A 17,593-nucleotide genomic window follows, 5' to 3' on the forward strand; every position below is an offset into this window, starting at 1 on the left:
CATTGCAAACAAAGGCTTTTGTTTTCAATGCTTTTTTTCATTTGTCATTTCACATTATTACATTGTATTCCATTATTACATTATTATCCTCAAGAGGGTTGCGGGAGTGCTGGAGCCTATCCTTGCTGTCATCGCCCAGTAGGCAGGGTACACCCTGAACTCGTTGAAAGCCAATCGCAGGGCACACAGAGACCCACCAGTGGCACTTACAATCACAATTAGGGGCAATTTACGGTCTCCATTTCGTGCACGTTTTGGGGATGTGGAAGGAAACCAGAGTACCTGGAGAAAACCCACACAGACACGGGGAGAACTTACAAACGCCACACAGGCAGGCTGGAATTTGAACCCCGATCCTCAGAACTGTGAGGCCAAAGTTTTACAGCTCCGTCACTGTGTCGCCCATGTCCATCATTGTATTACTACTATTATTATTATTACAATTACTATTAGTAGCAATAGTAGTAGTAGTATGAACCTTATTACATTTTTTTAATCATCCCACTGGCCGGCACACAAACCATCAAAGTTTTGGATAGATACATGAATGAGTAGATAATGAAGTGGTTAGCAGGGATCACCAGCTTAACCTGTGTTTAATAAGGGTACCTGCTCAGATTGTCATATGAACCAAGAGTAGTGACAATGCTCCATTGTTGCATGGATCACATCGATTACCCATCATCCTCTTTTGTCCAGAAATTTCTCTACGTCACACTCTCATTGGGTCATATTGTAAGGATTCCCTTTGATTGGTGGCTGTAATACACTCACTTTGGCGCAGCCTGGCCACTCTCTGATCCGCTGGGGTGCGCTTGTCTATAAAAATACCAACACTGGTCAAACCCACCTCTGGCAGTCCGCCATGGTATATTTAGACCGGTGAAAATAGGGCTCTAAGAGTTTTTACCCAGAATAACTACCCCTAAATTTCTACAGAATAACTCCAGTCAGCCCTGTTCTCTGTCAGTATAAGTTGCTTTGACTGGGAACCCAAAGCTGTGCAAGTCATCTGTTTCTCCTAAAGAGTTAGTTGCGTCAGTTACCTGTTCTGTACCTATTGATAATGGTCTTTTCAAGGTTCGTCATGTTCTGCTGTTATGTGTATTGTTTTATACCAATCTTGCCAAGTTTACAGTTAGTCATGATAGTCATGGCAAGCAAGGGAGAATGCTGGTGCTTTCGTTCAAACACGGTCTGACGCGTTGCTGCCCAGCATTCATCTTTCATCTACAGAAAGCCTTGATAAAATGTAAAAAATGTGTCAGACCTTGATGAGAAAAGAAGTCTTTATCAGACCATGACAGACTGGGAGAAAACGTGGTGTGACTTTGAGCCCCCGAGGCTCACAACCCCTTAACATGTAATGGCCCATCCATCCATCCATCCATCCATCCATCCATCCATCCATCCATTTTCTTAGCCGCTTATCCTCACGAGGGTCACTGAAGCCTTTCCCAGCTGTCAACGGGCAGGAGACCCTGACAAAAGTTAAAGACTTAATAGTGCACTGCATTTGAGGAAAGCAAGGCTGCCGTGGCCACCAAGAACATAGTGTAAATGTAGCACTGCTTTTATTGATCTGCTGCTGATAGTTTTATGACATGCCTGTGCTGTTACCCTCATCACAGGCCATTGATTTTTACTACATGTGTACACAAAAGCTCCCTTATAAAACGGCATTAGTTCACAGCAAAGTGTTGGACAGATTGTAAGTGTGTATGTATCTGGGGTTTGTGTTCACTGATATGCTGGATTGTGGATCAATGTGGGCTATCTTTTCGAGATGCAACTGTGTGACATGTTGGACCTGCTGAAATGATCTATTCAATTAAGTGACTTTTCACTCAAGCATAAACCTTCAACTGCACATATTAGAAGACTTTCCTGTCCATTTTTCTGAGTAATAATGTGTCAAGAGCAACAAATTCAAATTAATGTTTTTTGACAAGGTCAAATCAATTACAATTTTATTTGCAGTGGACCTTATGTGCTAAAGAGAGTATTTTAAGAAATAGATTAAAAATGTTATAATTCTAAAGTGATCAGATATGATGAACAATTAAATGAGAAATTAAAAGGCATTTAGTAAAAAGCTTTATTTTTAAACTATATATTTTAAGTCACATTTAAAACCGTTTGTAGTCTGTGGGGCCTTCAAATGGTCTGGGAGAACATTCCACAGTCTCTAAACTCCAGAGGAGAATCCATCATGTGGAGCTTGGATGGTGTTGGTGACTGCAGGACCATGTATGCAGTAGTGGTTGAGAAGGGAGACATTGCACTCAACTTGGTGTGTGATAGGGAGCCAGTGCACGGATTTCAGATTATGGGTGTAGGAATAATTGTGATCATATTTATCATACATTTGCTTCCAATAAAGAAATGCTTTGCTCTGCCCTAGATAACGTGGCAGCCTCCTAGCAGGAGATAGCAAGAACAAAAACATCTAATCATCAGAACTGTTAGAACTGTTGCCTGTTAAACAAATGATGACCACACATGTATTCAGCAATCTTCCACACATGCACACGCACATAAACAAACATGTACACCTTGTTTCAAACTGTTTTGCTTGTCGTCTCCTTTTTGTAACATCCATGTAAATAAGGGGTGTCTCAAAACTAAATAAATAGAGGTGCCGAGGAGAGGATAATCAGAGAGTGCAGTGGTGAATTGTACAAGACTTGCCTGTCATTTCTCCTCTCTCCTCGCGAGACTTGAACTGGTGTCTTTGCTTCCTTTTTTGTCCTGTTTAATGAATGTCTGATTGGTGAACCTGACAATGGGTGATGTGATCAGACTTGCCGACCCTCTTCAGAATTCTAGTAGCACTGTTCTGAATGTATTGCAGTTTCTGAATGTTTTTTTCCAGGAACCCCAATGAGGAATACTATACAGCAGTCCAGCCTGGAGGAAAGAAACATGTGGGGAAGCTTTTCTCCAACAGCCACAGTGAGAATTGGATGAAAGCTGGGGATATTTCTGAGATGGCAAAAAGACAGATGTTTGATGTGGGAGTCAAAAGTGAATTGAGGGTCAATTTTAACACTCAGATTAGTAACAGATGAAGAAACATGGATATTTTGGATACGGGATTTTGTTGTTTCACTCGAGACCAACAGCTAATGACGAAAGGTGAGGGTAGGAACGTAATCAATTAATAAATTGAGAGATTTGCCTTTCGACTTAGTTCCTTCTGACCGTCAACTGACGAGTACAAAGTCCGAAATCACTGCAGACTCTGCACCCATCTGCCCGTCGATCTCGCATTCAATTCTTCGCTCACTCGTGAACAGGACCTCAAGACACTTGAACTCCTCCACTTGGGGCAGGATTTCATTCCTGACCTGGAGAAGCCAGTACCCCGGCACACTATTTGGGAATTACTGCTCTACTCCATGGTGCCTCTCACTGTGGGTAACTCCAGAGTGGAAGACAGTTCAACCCCTCTAAAGAGGAATGGTATTAGAGCCAAAGCTGTGCGGGGAGGATAGATATAGTTGGAACATCTTGACCTCACACATCAGCTTGGGGTCCCTCCTTGCCAGAGAGGTGACATTCCACATTCCTAGAGCCAGCATCTGTAGCCATGGACCAGATCACCAATGTCCTTGTCTTGTGCCATTGCCCAGCTCACACTGCACCTTGATGTCCTGTATCCGGGATCTTGTTCTTTTGGTCTCGACGCACAGCTGTGACCATAGGTAGTTTAGGAACGTAGATCGACTGGTAAATTGAGAACTTTTGACTTAGCTTCCCTCTTGACCACAACGGCCAATACAAAGTCCGCATCACAGCAGACGCTCCACCGATCTGCCTGTGGATTTCCCGCTCCATTCTTCCCTCACTCATGAACAAGACCCCAAGATACTTGAACTCCTTCACTTGGGGCAGGATCTCATCCCAGACCTGGAGAGGACACACCACCCTTTCCCGACTGTGGATCTTGGCCTCAGATTTGGAGGTGCTGATTCTCACCCCAGCTGCTTCATGCTCAGCTGCAAACTGCTCCAGTGAGTGTGAGCAACTACGGCTTGATGAAACTAACAGAACCGCATCATTTGGAAAGAACAGATATTTAATGCTTAGGCTATCAAACTGGACTCCCTCTATCCCTCGGCTGTGCCTAGAGACCCATCCATCCATTCATTTTCTTCACCGCTTATCCTCACGGGGGTCACGGGAGTGCTGGAGACAATCCAAGTCATCATCGGGCAGGAGGCAAGGTACACCTTGAACTGGTTGCCAGCCAATTGCAGGGCACTTGGAGTGTTATCACTATCATTCACTATCACACCTAGGGGCAATTTAGAGTGTCCAATTAATGTTTCATGCTTTTGGAATGTGGGAGGAAACTGGAGTGCCCGGAGAAAACCCACGCAGGCATGAGGAGAACATGTAAACTCCACACTGGTTGGTCTGAGATTGATCAGAACTGTGAGGCCAATGCTTCACCAGCTGATCCACCATGCCGCCCGCCTAGAGATCCTATCCATAAAAGTTCTGAACAAAATCAGTTACTGCCAGCAATGCGGACCAAACTCTAAAACTGGTTGTGCAGGGACCGAACAGCCCATATCAGGAGGTTCGGTATCCCATAGTCCTGAAGAACCCCCCACAGGACTCCCAGAGGGACACAGTCGAATGCCTTCTCCAAGTCCACAAAGCACATGTAGACAGGTTGGGTGAACTCCCATGCACCCTCAAGGATCCTGCCAAATCCACAGTGAATCTCATCCACCCCTGGGGCTCTGCCACTGAGGAGCTTTTTAACCACATAGTGACCTCAACCTCATAGAACCCAGACTCTGCTTTCTCATGGGAAAGCGTGCCAGTGGATTTGAGGTCTTCATAGTATTCTCTCCATCGACTCACAATGTCCCATGTTGACGTTCACAGTGTTCATTCCTCATGATATAAAGTGTTGACGGTGCACTGCTTCCCTCTCCTGAGACACTGGAGGTGGACCAGAAATTCCTCAAAGATGTCTTTAATGAAGTCGTTCTCCATGGCCTCAACAAACTCCTCCCATGCCTGGGTTTTTTGCCAGCGTCTTCCCCCACCATCGGAGCCAACTCACCACCAAGCAGTTATCAGTTGACAGCACCGCCCCTCTCTTTACATGTGTCCAAGACAAAAAAAATATGAAAGTCCAATGATACATTGCAGGACCCATCGAACTGCAACCCTGGGTGTCCTGGTGCCAAGTCCCTACGTAGACACCTTTATGCTTGAACATGGTGTTCATTATGGACAATCTGTGATGAGAAGTCCAGTTACAGAACACCACTCGGGTTCTGATCAGGGAGGGCGTTCTTCCCAATCACACCCTTGCAGGTCACACTGTCATTGCCCACATGGGGATTGGAGTCCCCCAGCAGAATAATGTAGTCCCCAGAAGGAGCACTCTACACCACTTCCTATAACAACTCCAAAAAGGGTGGGTACTCTGAACTATTGCTTGGTGAATAGGCACAAACAACAGTCAGGACCCGTCATCCCACTGAAGGCGGAGGGATGCTACCCTCTTATTCATGGGGTGAACCCTAACGTACAGGTGCCGAGCCGGGCTGCAATAAGTATACCCACACCTGCCCGGCACCTCTCACCATGGGCAACTCCAGAGTGGAACAGAGCCCAACTCTTCTCAAAAGGATTGGTACCAGAGCCCAAGAGGTGCGTAGAGACGGCTCCGCCTATATCTAGTTGGAACTTCTCGACTCAGGCCCCCCCCTGAACCCCAGACTGGTGGCCATCCAGGCCACCAAACACGAGGCGTCCGGGCGGACAGGTCAGGAGGACGACCCGGACGCCAAGCACCAGGGTCCCCACGGGGCGATTCGGGCGGACGACCTCTGTGAGGAACCAAACGGCGAGGCAGGAACCAGAACGAGGCAGGCCACTGCTCCAGACGAGAACCTCCCACGCCGTCATTGCAAGACGACCAGGGATTGGTCGCCAACGAGGCCAGGTCCTGAAGCGGCTGGGCGAACTCAGGAGCGAAGAAGATGATGGAGAGCAGGACCAGATCCATGACCGCCACCCCGAAGTCTCTCCAGCTCCTGGGTAGCTCCATAGAACTCCCCAGCTCCAGCTGGACAGGGACGTGAGAAGGCGGCGGTGCCAGTACCGCCCCCTCCTGGACAGGAACGTGAGAAGGCGGCGGCGCCAGTACCGCCCCATCCTGGACAGGAACGTGAGAAGGCGGCGCCAGTACCGCCCCCTCCTGGACAGCAACTTGAGAAGGCGGCGTCAGTACCGCCCCCTCCTGGACAGCAACTTGAGAAGACAGCGACCCCGTCGCCGCCTCCTCCTGGACAGGAACGTGAGAAGGCGGCAGCAGCATCACCAACTCCACCTCCTCCTGGACGGGAGCGTGAGGCGACTGGGGAACTGTCGCCACCTCCTGGACAGAAACGTGAGGGCGTGCCCGTCGCCGACAGAGCAGGAACGGGGAACGTCCGCCGGCCGGTCGCCACTGCCACTCCAGAGCACGGACGAGAAGCGGCTGTGGAGACGTCGCCACCTCCTGGACAGCAACGTGAGGCGGCATCGTGTCGGTCCCCACTGCCACGTGAGCTTGCAGTGCATCCGTTGAAACAGGAACGTGGGGGTGGGGCGGTGGCGAATCCGTTTCCAGGGCAACGCGGACAGGAGTAGGCGGAGAGTCAGTCGAAACTGACACGTGGGCGTGTCTCGGGAGCGGGTCAGTTTCAACTGCCGCGTGAGCTCTGCTCGGAACCGCCAAAACCTCGACATGGGAATGGCGAGGAGGCGGGTCAGTCTCGACAGCTACGTGCACTTGGCGAGGTGGCGAGTCTGTTCCCACTGTGGCGTGCACTTGGCAAGGGGGCGGGTCGGTTTCCACGGCAACGTGAACCTGAGTCAGCAGCGAGTCCGTCGCCGTTGCGACGTCAGTGTAGCTCGGCTGGTTCGCCAATCTTTGCCGGACCTGGGCCGTGAGAGCCGCCAATTCCGCGCCCTGCCGCTCAATCTCCGCCCGCAGTTCGCGGCGGAACGCCTCGTGATTTGGCGGCACCTCCTCCCTCTGGGCTGGAAGCCTCGCCACCAGCTGCGGGTCTGCCGGTCTCACCGTTACCGGCGAGGAGTGGGAGGACTGTGTCTTCGTTGCCGCGCAGCGAGAGACACCAGGAAGCGCCCGGCCGGGGCGTCTCCTCTGGCCGCCCCGCGGAGGTCCCGGGTAGATGGCCACGGAACGAGAGGTAGGACCCAAATGCAGGAACTCGGAAGACGCAAGGTAGTTCAAGAAGAGAAACGTTTATTGTATGCAGAGGTCGGGGATCGAGCAGGCAGTCCGGTGCAGCAGCGGTAGTTGGGGCGTCGGGCGAAGAGAGCAGATGAGTGGGCAGGCAGTAGTCGGTATACGGGGAAACAATCAACGCAGGCAGCAGTGTCAAGGAGTCAGGCTTACAGGGTTGGTCGGAGAACGGACGAAGGTTGGTACACACAGGTTGAATCAGGGATACGAGAGTGCTGGAACGGGACATAAAGCTCAACGAACTGGCGGAGGACCAGTCGTCACCGGGTCCTATATATACAGGGGATGATCAGCCCGCATGAGGCGCAGGTGTGTGCCTCCCAATTAGCGCAGTCGCACGTGCACCCACACAGCTCGTCCTGAAGCGGCAGGATCATGACAGGTGGAGATCGATGCATAAAAATTTGATGCATCACAAACTTCATATTGAAATCCAACAGGATAAAATAGTGGAATCGTATTGCGCATGTAAAGCAGGGTGAGTACTTTTTACTTTGAATGATGAAGAGTAATATCATTGTAGTCTTTATAAGTGAGAGGGTGTATTCATTTGACTTGGCTCTTAATCGAACCCAGTGCTCTGTCTTAAAAGTCTGATGTGATATAAATGGGCAAATAGACATTTCTCTTGCATGACAGCATGCATTTACATATCCCTAACCAGACTCTTCAGCATAAAACATTACACACTTCATTCAGCAGGTCAGTGATACACTAACAAAGTGAAAGTTGCGGCACGGTGACTCAGCTGGACAAGCGTTGGCCTCACAGTTCTGAGGACCTGGGTTTGATCCCTGCCCCGCCTGTGTGGAGTTTGCATGCTCTCCCCATGCCTGGGTGGGTTTCCTCCCACATCCCAAAAACATGCAACATTAATTGGACACTCTATGTGCCCTGTAATTGGCTGACAACCACGTCAGGGTGTAGCCCGCCTCCTGCCCGTTGTCAGCTGTGATAGGCTCCAGCACTCCACGCGACCCTCGTGAGGATAGCCAACAAAGAAAATGGATGGATGGATGACAAATAGAAACTATTCATAGACACATTGTTCAATCCCGATAGTCCATTTGATCCTACATCCGTTTTATCAGCATCTGTTTATATGCTCTTATTACCGGGTCCATGACTCAGTCAAAATTTCTGTCCTCTGTTTTAGTCCTCTGTTGGCACAGAGAATAGCAGGACCAAATAGTTCGGAACACAGAGATCATGACATGGAATTGCAGGACCCATTAGTTCAGAACACAGAGTTCATGACATGGAAGTGCTTCCACGGAGCAAGGGAGGCCGGCAGACTCAAAGCAGGTAAAAAGCATTTTTGGTATCTGTTAGATGAATCCAAAGGATATAGGCTAAGTCTTGGTTGGCAACAGAATGTAGATCACTCAGTCAGAAAAAGAGCTCATCTGGGAGGTTCAGGCAAACACAATGTCAGAACAAGTCATCAATCTGGAAATAAACGGATATTTTGGCATGATACAAAGATGATCTAGCAAAGGTAAAGTGGCATGAGGCGGCCTATAAGGTGGCTTGGTAACAAGCCTCAACTCAGCTCTGCAGGTGTTGGTTATTGGGTAATCAGCTGAGGTGTGGCCAGGAGCTGAGTTGAAAGTCTCACCATTGGAGAAGGAAGCATTGCAACACATGCTTGAAACCAGCAGTACTAAAATCACAGCCTACCAGATTGGCTAATAGGTGTGGCTCTAAAATTAAGAGAGCATCCATTTCAAATCGAGTCCAAAAGTTTGCACTCAAATTCATTGGTTCACTCCCAATCTGAAAAATCATTAAACCAGTATCAGTAAGGGTAAAACTCTTCAAGGCCAGTCACTGCCATGCTCTGAGAGCTGCTCCAACTCCCTTTCTTTTTTATTCGTGTTTCTTTCCATTTATTGTATTTTTCCCATTTACAATTAAATACATTTTCTACATACAAATACCGTCAAGAGCAGGCGGCATTGGGTAAGAACCAAATGCAGGACTCTGAGGCAGTGACATGACTTTCGAGGGTCATACATAGATAAGCAGTCCAAAAAGGCAGAAGCACAAAAACGTGGCAGAAAGACAAAGTCCAAAAATCATGAAACAATGTTCGATAACTAACAGGCAAAAACTTGGAGTATGAACGAAACAAGACTAGACTATAGTGGCACAGGAATGCTGTCACGAGGGAAATATACTAACAACGCATACTCACACACAATGATGGAGTCTCAAACACAACAAACAATACAACTCCCAAGGCTTATATGTATGGCCTAATGAGCATCAATGAAGTGCTGGAGAGGACCTGCCCTCGTCTGTCTGGTGGCCATCCAGGCCACCCAAAGTGAGGACCTTGCCTGAGCAGTTGAGGAGGTTGGCTAGAATGTCAAGCACCAGGGTCCCTACAGGGTGACTCAGGTGGTTATCTGCGAGGAGGGTCCCAATGGCAAGCAGGAACCAAACAGGAGCAGGTAACAACTGCGGACAAAGCACCGACGTGGTTGAGATGTGGCAGCTGCTGATACTGGTGCTGGTCGAGCACCGCCAATGCACGGGCAAGAGGCGGAGGCTGCTGGCTGGTCGAGCAAGGCAGAGGCATGGTTGAGAGGCGGCAGCTCCTGCTGCTCGAGCACTGCCGAAGTGTGGTCAAGACGCGGTGGCTCCTGCTGGTTGTGCACCACCGAGGTGCTGTCGAGAGGCAGCAGCTGTTGCAGCTGGCTGAGGCTTGGGCTCTGCCAAGGCATGGGGAAAGACGGCTGGGGCTCAGGTTCCGCCGAGGCATGGGTGAGAGGTGGCTGAGGCTCGGGCACTGCCAGGACATGGTCAAGGGGTGGCAGCTACTGCAGGTCGAGCACAGCCGAGAGATGGTCGAGAGGCGGTGGCTGCTGCTGCTGGTTGACCGCTGCCGAGGTGTGGGCAATAGGCGGTGGCTGCTACTGGTGGTCAAGCGCTGCTGAGGCATAGGCAGCACGTGGCTGGGGCTTGGGCTCCACTGGGGCATGGGCGAGAGGGGCTCAGGGTCTGCTGAGGCATGGGCAGGAGGCGGTTTTTCCCTCCCAATTTGTGTCACCTCTCGTCATCTCGTCGTATCCCCCGTGTCTAAGCCCGACTCCTCTTCCTCCAACCTTTTCTGGGGCACCGATTCGGTCATTCATCTGGGACCCCAGCGTGGTGTCCAGTGGAGGCGTCCAAGTAGAGTTCAGTTTCATGCCTCCAGCTTTACTCCGCCGAAGCAATGGTAAGCAAAATCCGTTACCACCCATGTTTTTGAGTTCACCTTCCCGAATCCCTGTGCAGTCTGCCCTTCTCATATCCACTCATACCAGGCCTCGATGGCAGCTGGCTAAGGAGACATCTGCGGACCCTGAGTTACCTCTGACTCTTGTCTCAGAGGAGCCTGACCCCGAGCCACCTCTCGCTTATGCCTCGGTGGTGCCTGACCCACAGCTGCCTCATGTTTATGCCTATGCGGTGCTTGACCTGCAATCGCCTCTTGGTCATTCCTAGGTGGTGCATGACCCACACCAGCCTCAGCGTTGCCTGAACCACATCTGCCTCTTGCACCTGCATCGGTGGTGCCAGACCCGCAGCCCCCTTTTGCTCCTGTCTAGCTGGTGCCCGGCCCGCAGCCGCTTCTTGTTCATGCTTGGCCCACGTTCTCGTCTAGCTCATGCTTCGGCGGTGCCTGACCAGTAGTTGCCCCTCGCTCATGTCTCGGCAGTGCCTGACTTGCAGCCACCTCTTGCCGATGACTTGGCTGTGCCAGACCCACAGCAGCTGCTGCCTCTCGCCCAAACCTCTGCGGTGCCCGAGCAGCAGCAACCAACGCCTCTACGATGCTCGGCCAGCAGCAGCCGCCAGCGCCTCTCACCCAAGCCTTAGTTGTGGCAGCTATCAACCACTGAACCAGAGCTGTTAGGTAATTCAAAGATTGTTGATGATTTTTGTTTCTTCATTTTAGAATATACGCTGACTTTTGTGCTACTCTGGTCTTGCCGACCCTACATATTTAAAGAGAAGACTGACAGGTTCATCACATTGGGAAAGGTACGGAAGATTTCTGGGCCCTCGTATTCCACACAAAACTATGTTTGTTGAATAGTGTGGGAACTTATATGGTCACTCCATCTCTTTCCACAGCCATTCCCAATCCCCTCACCTCAAATCTGATGGAGATAAATGTCTTGGCAATTAATCTGTTAATAACTGCTCGTAAGTAATATATTTTTTTCGGGGTGTGACAAAGTATTTTTATGGCCCAATTCTTCAGCGGGATGCTGCGAATCCTTATCCAACTGTCCAGTTGGTGGACAGTGACTGGAAGATCAGTTTTACAAGAAATGTTGTAATCCTGGTCAGAGGTTAGCCTAACCCTAAAATACCAGTTGTACATTTGTAACATCTTATTTTTCATGTATTTATCTTTTATCAAATGGGAGCTTGGGACCAAACAATGAACTTTATTCCTTTTTATTCCTATGCCTTTATTCCTCGCTTTGTGACGAGAAACTGAACGTGTCGCAGTTATTCTCTGATCTTGAAAGTGTTTGTTGGTGATAATATCTTTGTCAAAGGTAATGTATCGTGTTCTAAAAAGTAAAATGAAATGTTTTCAAAACTGTTAATAAACGGTATTTTTAAAATATACAATATTATCCTTTACTTCATATTTGACCTCAGGTTTGACAATTTGTAGCTTTGAGGGTCCAATGACTTGTTACTGGGGCAGTACCCTCCAGGGTACACCTATTGTACCCTTAACCAGGTACATATTGGGACCCTTACAATTTGTACTCTTTGTAGGCAAATATGTATTGAGAGGGTACAAATTCTTCAATATGTACCCTGGCAAAGGGAGTTAAAAAATGGCACATTTTACAAGGGATTAACAGGTTAGTGTGTCATCCCGGAAATTTATCTTCATTACAAATCAGGGAACATAACAAAATTCACATGGTTTCCGATAGCGTGAAAAGTATTGACGACAAGTATTGGTAAAACAGAGAAATGATATACAAAACCCAAATTTGTGTGTGTGTGTGTGTGCGTGTGTGGTTTTTTTTTATTTTTTTTATGCACCATACATTGTCTTTTTACTGTTAGGCGCAACCTTTGGTGCAGCATAAGCAGTGCATTTAATGCTTAGAATAGTGCATTGATTTTGTCATCTCAGTGTACACGTATGTAAATGATGTATTGTGTGAATTTGCATCAGATGATATTGTGATATGCAGTGAAAGCAGGGAGCATGCAGAGGAACAACTAGAAAGATGGAGACATGCACTGGAAAGGAGAGGAATGAAGATTAGCCGAAGTAAAACAGAATATATGTGCGTGAATGAGAAAAGTGGAGGGGGAAGAGTGAGGCTACAGGGAGAAGAGATAGCGAGGGTGGACGACTTCAAATATTTAGGGTCAACAATCCAGAGCAATGGTGAGTGTGGTAAGGAAGTGAAGAAACGGGTCCAAGCAGGTTGGAACAGCTGGCGAAAGGTGTCTGGTGTGTTATGTGACAGAAGATTGTCTGCTAGGATGAAGGGCAAAGTTTACAAAACAGTGGTGAGGCCGGCCATGATGTACGGATTAGAGACGGTGGCACTGAAGAAACAACAGGAAGCAGAACTGGAGGTGGCAGAAATGAAGATGTTGAGGTTCTCGCTCGGAGTGACCAGGTTGGATAGGATTAGAAATGAGCTCATTAGAGGGACAGCCAAAGTTGGATGTTTTGGAGACAAGATTCGAGAGAGCAGACTTCGATGGTTTGGACATGTTCAGAGGCGAGAGAGTGAGTATATTGGTAGAAGGATGCTGAGGATGGAGCTCCCAGGCAAAAGAGCGAGAGGAAGACCAAAGAGAAGGTTTATGGATGTGGTGAGGGAAGACATGAGGGCAGTTGGGGTTAGAGAGGAAGATGCAGGAGATAGGCTAAGATGGCAAAAGATGACACGCTGTGGCGACCCCTAACGGGACAAGCCGAAAGGAAAAGAAGAAGAAGTTTGAATTTGCATGAATTTCCGGTGCACTAAAGAAATTATAAATGTCTTGCAATCAATAGCAAACATTCTTGCAATGATGACAAATGATGATACTCCACAACCTTAAATAATGGTGATTTGACTTTTTACTTTGCCAGACTTCACATCCCACCTGGACATATGATACTATGAGTCACTGACTTCTAATTGTTTTTGGACTTAGGTGTGGCTCTCTCACTACCAACCTGTATCCTGTCAATGAACAAACTGAGGTTATCCTCTTTCCCTTCTTTTGTTGAGTGAGTTTGATTGTTTCTTTCATCCTGAATAGAGAGTCAACTTAACCCATGGAAAAACAAATGAACAGAAATTACTGGACTGTCTTGATGAACATTCAAGAGCATGGTAATAAAAATAGTGAAACTGACTAAATCTGAACAACAAAAATGTTAACGCATCAAATAATGTACACAGAAGAAAAACAGTTCTTAAAATCTTACCTGGAAATATGGGACACTCATTATTGTTGTAATTTCTGACAAGAATCATTTCTTAATTCAGTATTCACGTTTTGTTTATGTATTTTGACTGTACCCAAAACTTGCCCAATGACATTCGAATGAGTTCTAACCTCAAACGTAATATGATTTTACCCACATTAATAAATAAGTGACAAAGAGGCAGGCAACTAAAACTGAAAAACCAAAATTACTGCTTAATATTCTGATACCGAAGGGCAGATATGAGGGCATTGGTCCAAGGAGTGAGTCCCTTAAATGTCAGTTCATATGACACACACTTTAACACACTGGCCTTAGCTTGTTAATGTGAAGTTTCAGGAAACTATTGCCGCACTGATGTTTCCAGCCACAATGAAATGGGCCAGAACAATGCAGTGTTAATTTGTTTGGTTTCCGCAAAAGGACTGTGAAAACATTGATGGCCATAGAGACAGGAAAGGCCATTAATAGATGAAGGAATGTTGGTTGAGGGCAAAGAAGGATGTGGGACAGAGTAGAATGCAAGTTGGGGGCTAATGAAATAGGATGCACAGCGAGTGTATATGGATTTAAAAAAAAATCCAATGAGTATTTAGTCCTGTTTCAGAGAAACATATTATTGGAAAAATATTTACTGTATTGTGTTCACAGGAGTAATTTGGGTCTTCTCTTTTTTTGAAATAGGAATTTGAATTAAGTTCTCTAGCCACAAATTAGAAAATCACAAAAAAACTTAAATTAAAATACATATTTACAATAGTCAAAACATATTTACAAAGTGCTAAGAAAAAATACCTCTACCAAATAGAAAATGGAAAATATTTTACAGTGTCCAAAACAGTTTCATGAATCGCATATTGAATGTCAAGGGTGGGTACAGGAAGTGCTTGTCCTAGCACTGCAGTATTACATGCTCACAGGAATATTATGGGTTTAGTTTTCATATACACCTTTTGTCATTACATATACATGCACTGTATATGTAGTGACGGCTGTGTAAAATATATTTAATTCATTTTGTCATGTTGTTTTTTGACTGAGTACATGAGTGCTGATTTGATTTTTATTTATATAAAAAATAAGGCGGCACGGTGGCGCATCTGTAAAGTGTTGGGTTCACTCTCAGCCCTGCCTGTCATGAACCAGCAGCCCGGCGGGAGGAGTTCCAGGCAGCGACATAATGTTCAGTGGCTTTATTCCAGAACATGTCAGTACATGGTTTAAGCAGTCCAAGAAGGCAGAGGGACGAAATCACTAGACTAAAGGCAATATCCAAAAACATGAAACGGGGTCCGATGACTATGAAACAAACTAAGACACTTGACTTGACGTGAACAAACAAAAAGGCACAAACTCAGTGTGACAAGGATAGCTCAACATTAGACTTGCAACTTACGCATAGAAGCAGCGAATCCAACATGCAGTAAATGCGGCAAAACAAACTGGCAAATGTCAGTGACAAACCTCCAAATTAAAGCCCCACTGACATCCCTATATACATTGTAAAATACATATTGTAATGAAAAATACATATAAAATTATTCATGTCAATGTCTATACGAAAAATAAATATGAGCAGAGAGCGTGTCATCCATGCGCAAAGTTGCGGAAGTCTCATTCAACATCCAAATGGTATATTGCTTGCAAGCCCATCAGCAGACCTCACAATGGGACAATCGCCATTGAAAACCTATAGTGACACCTGCTATGGGACACGGAAGCTCTTTTCGAATAAGAGAACATCTCACAATCGAGTGAAGTGACCGTGGCAACATTACCCTATCATTTTGAGCCATATTTATTTATTTATGCGGATCATGGAGTTTGCATGTTCTCCCCAGTGTAGAGTTTCTCCGGGCACTTTCTCATCGCACACCCCAAAAACATACAACATTGATTGGAGACTTTCAATTGCCCCGAGGTGTGACTGTGAGTGCGACTGTTGTCTGTTTCCGTGTACCCTACAATTGGCAGGCAACCACTTCAGGGTGTACCCTGTCTCTTGCCCGATGACAGTTGCTTCAGCTTCAGCACTCTTGCAACCCTCGTGAGGATAAGCGGCTAAGAGAATGGATGGATGGATGGGTCTCTAGGCACAGCCGAGGGATAGAGGGAGTCCAGTTTGATAGTCTAAGCATTAAATATCTGTTCTTTCCAAATGATGCGGTTCTGTTAGTTTCATCAAGCCATAGTTGCTCACACTCACTGGAGCAGTTTGCAGCCGAGCATGAAGCAGCTGAATGGATGGATGGATGGATGGATGGATGGATGGATGGGCATTTCTTCCAGACACATTTGAGGAATGTGAGTTAGCATCTTCCCAAATAACAGATCATCCAGGTCCAGCGCTTCAGGCCACAAGCCAAGCTTCTCTTCCAACTACTAATCAAACATTTGCTTTCATTACTGGCCAAGCTTTAGCTCTCACTACTGATCAAGCTTCTATTTCGATTACCACCCAAGTTTCTGCTCCAGTCACTTCTCCAGCTGCTCAAAAAGTACACATTACTTTGTCTGGACTCAAGAAACACTGACTTGGCTGAATTACCCAATTTTTTTAACTCTTGCCAAAACCCAGGCAATAAACTACCTTTGACAAAAAGGAAGAGAAAACAAAAAACAATATTTACTGATACACCTTTCAATTACACAATTAGAGTAGAAGATGAGACCCAAGAAGGTAAAATGCAATATAAGATTACCCAAAATATGTTGGATTGTTCTAGCCTGTGTACAGTGGCACCATGTGTAAAGTTTTTTTTTTTTACGAGGTATTAAAAATATTCCATTGTTTGTGTAGTTTAAATCCTGTACTTTGAGTATCTGTAGCCCTTTTGTTTAAAAGTTAAAAATCCTACAATTGTCCCTGGTCTCTGCTACAAATTAATGCAATACAGTATAAGTTTCTTGAGCAATAAGAAAAGAGAAGCACACCAAATGCTTTGATGGTTGCAAAAAAGAAAGAAGAATTATTTCATTCTGCTTGCTAATCTAATTTCCTTGACTTTCAACTCTGTTTTGTTTCTTCTGTGGTTTACATCACATAAACAAACAAAACAAGTCATAGTAATGATAAATAATAATCCATCCATCCATTTCTTATCCTCACAAGGGTCACGGGGAGTGCTGGAGCCTATTCCAGCTGTCAACAGGCAGGAGGAGGGGTACACCCTGAACTGGCTGCCACCCAATCGCAGGGCACACCGAGACAAACCGCCGCATTCGGTATCACATCGAGGAGCAATTTAGAGTGTCTAATTAATGTTGCATGTTTTTGGGATGTGGGAGGAAACCGGAGTGCCCAGAGAAAACCTACACAGGCATGGGGAGAACATGCAAACTCCACACAGGCAGGTCCGGGATGGAACCTGGGACCTCAGAACTGTGAGGCCAACACTTTCTAGCTGATCCACCGTGCCGCCTATAAATAATAATAATAAAATAAATTAAATGACATAAAAGCAGAGAATATTTAGATTGGAATTTCAAGGAACTGAAATTCAAGATTAGAATTTTGTCTCACCTGCTTTGTCTTGTAATTCTGTTATATAGGCTTTTAAAGCTATTTTCCAAAGAAACTAGTCTCACCTTCAGATCTTTGGCACTAAATATTATAAGACATTGCTTTGAAACATATTTACTCATAATGCTTAGTGGTATCGAATGATTATTATTATGGGTATTTGACATTGCATCATTTACACACAATTTATGGCTCCTCTTTCTGACTTCATTGTGGCTTTCCGGGACATTGCTACATTAGAGGCAGAACTGTTGAGCTTGGATTTCTTCACCTGGACCTTCCAGACAGAACTCACTGAAGCGGGAGGATATTGCTGTGGCCAAATTGC

At 46.4% G+C, this 17,593-nt stretch overlaps 2 long non-coding RNA genes across 6 annotated transcripts in view; one reads left to right on the forward strand and one right to left on the reverse strand.

Moving 5' to 3' along the window:
- LOC133495270 (uncharacterized) overlaps positions 1–17,593 on the reverse strand; it is a 35,377-nt gene that overhangs the window by 15,679 nt on the left and 2,105 nt on the right. The window contains exon 4 of one of the 4 annotated variants that reach the window (XR_009793529.1): positions 9,620–9,745. The exons of 2 other annotated variants lie outside the window; for them this stretch is intronic. This is a non-coding gene — a long non-coding RNA (uncharacterized LOC133495270). Of the gene's footprint in view, positions 1–9,619; positions 9,746–17,447; positions 17,579–17,593 lie in introns of those variants that run through there. One more of the 4 variants, XR_009793531.1, reaches the window with a different exon arrangement.
- On the forward strand, positions 7,602–11,725 carry LOC133495271 (uncharacterized). 2 transcript variants are annotated; one of them, XR_009793533.1, is made up of 3 exons: positions 7,602–7,760; positions 11,229–11,314; positions 11,408–11,725. It is a non-coding gene; the product is annotated as an uncharacterized LOC133495271 (long non-coding RNA). The 2 variants fall into 2 exon arrangements; XR_009793532.1 differs by lacking the exon at positions 7,602–7,760 and adding an exon at positions 8,336–8,587.

Source organism: Syngnathoides biaculeatus, chromosome 22 (assembly GCF_019802595.1).
Source record: "Syngnathoides biaculeatus isolate LvHL_M chromosome 22, ASM1980259v1, whole genome shotgun sequence".
NCBI classification, from domain to species: Eukaryota; Metazoa; Chordata; class Actinopteri; order Syngnathiformes; family Syngnathidae; genus Syngnathoides; species Syngnathoides biaculeatus.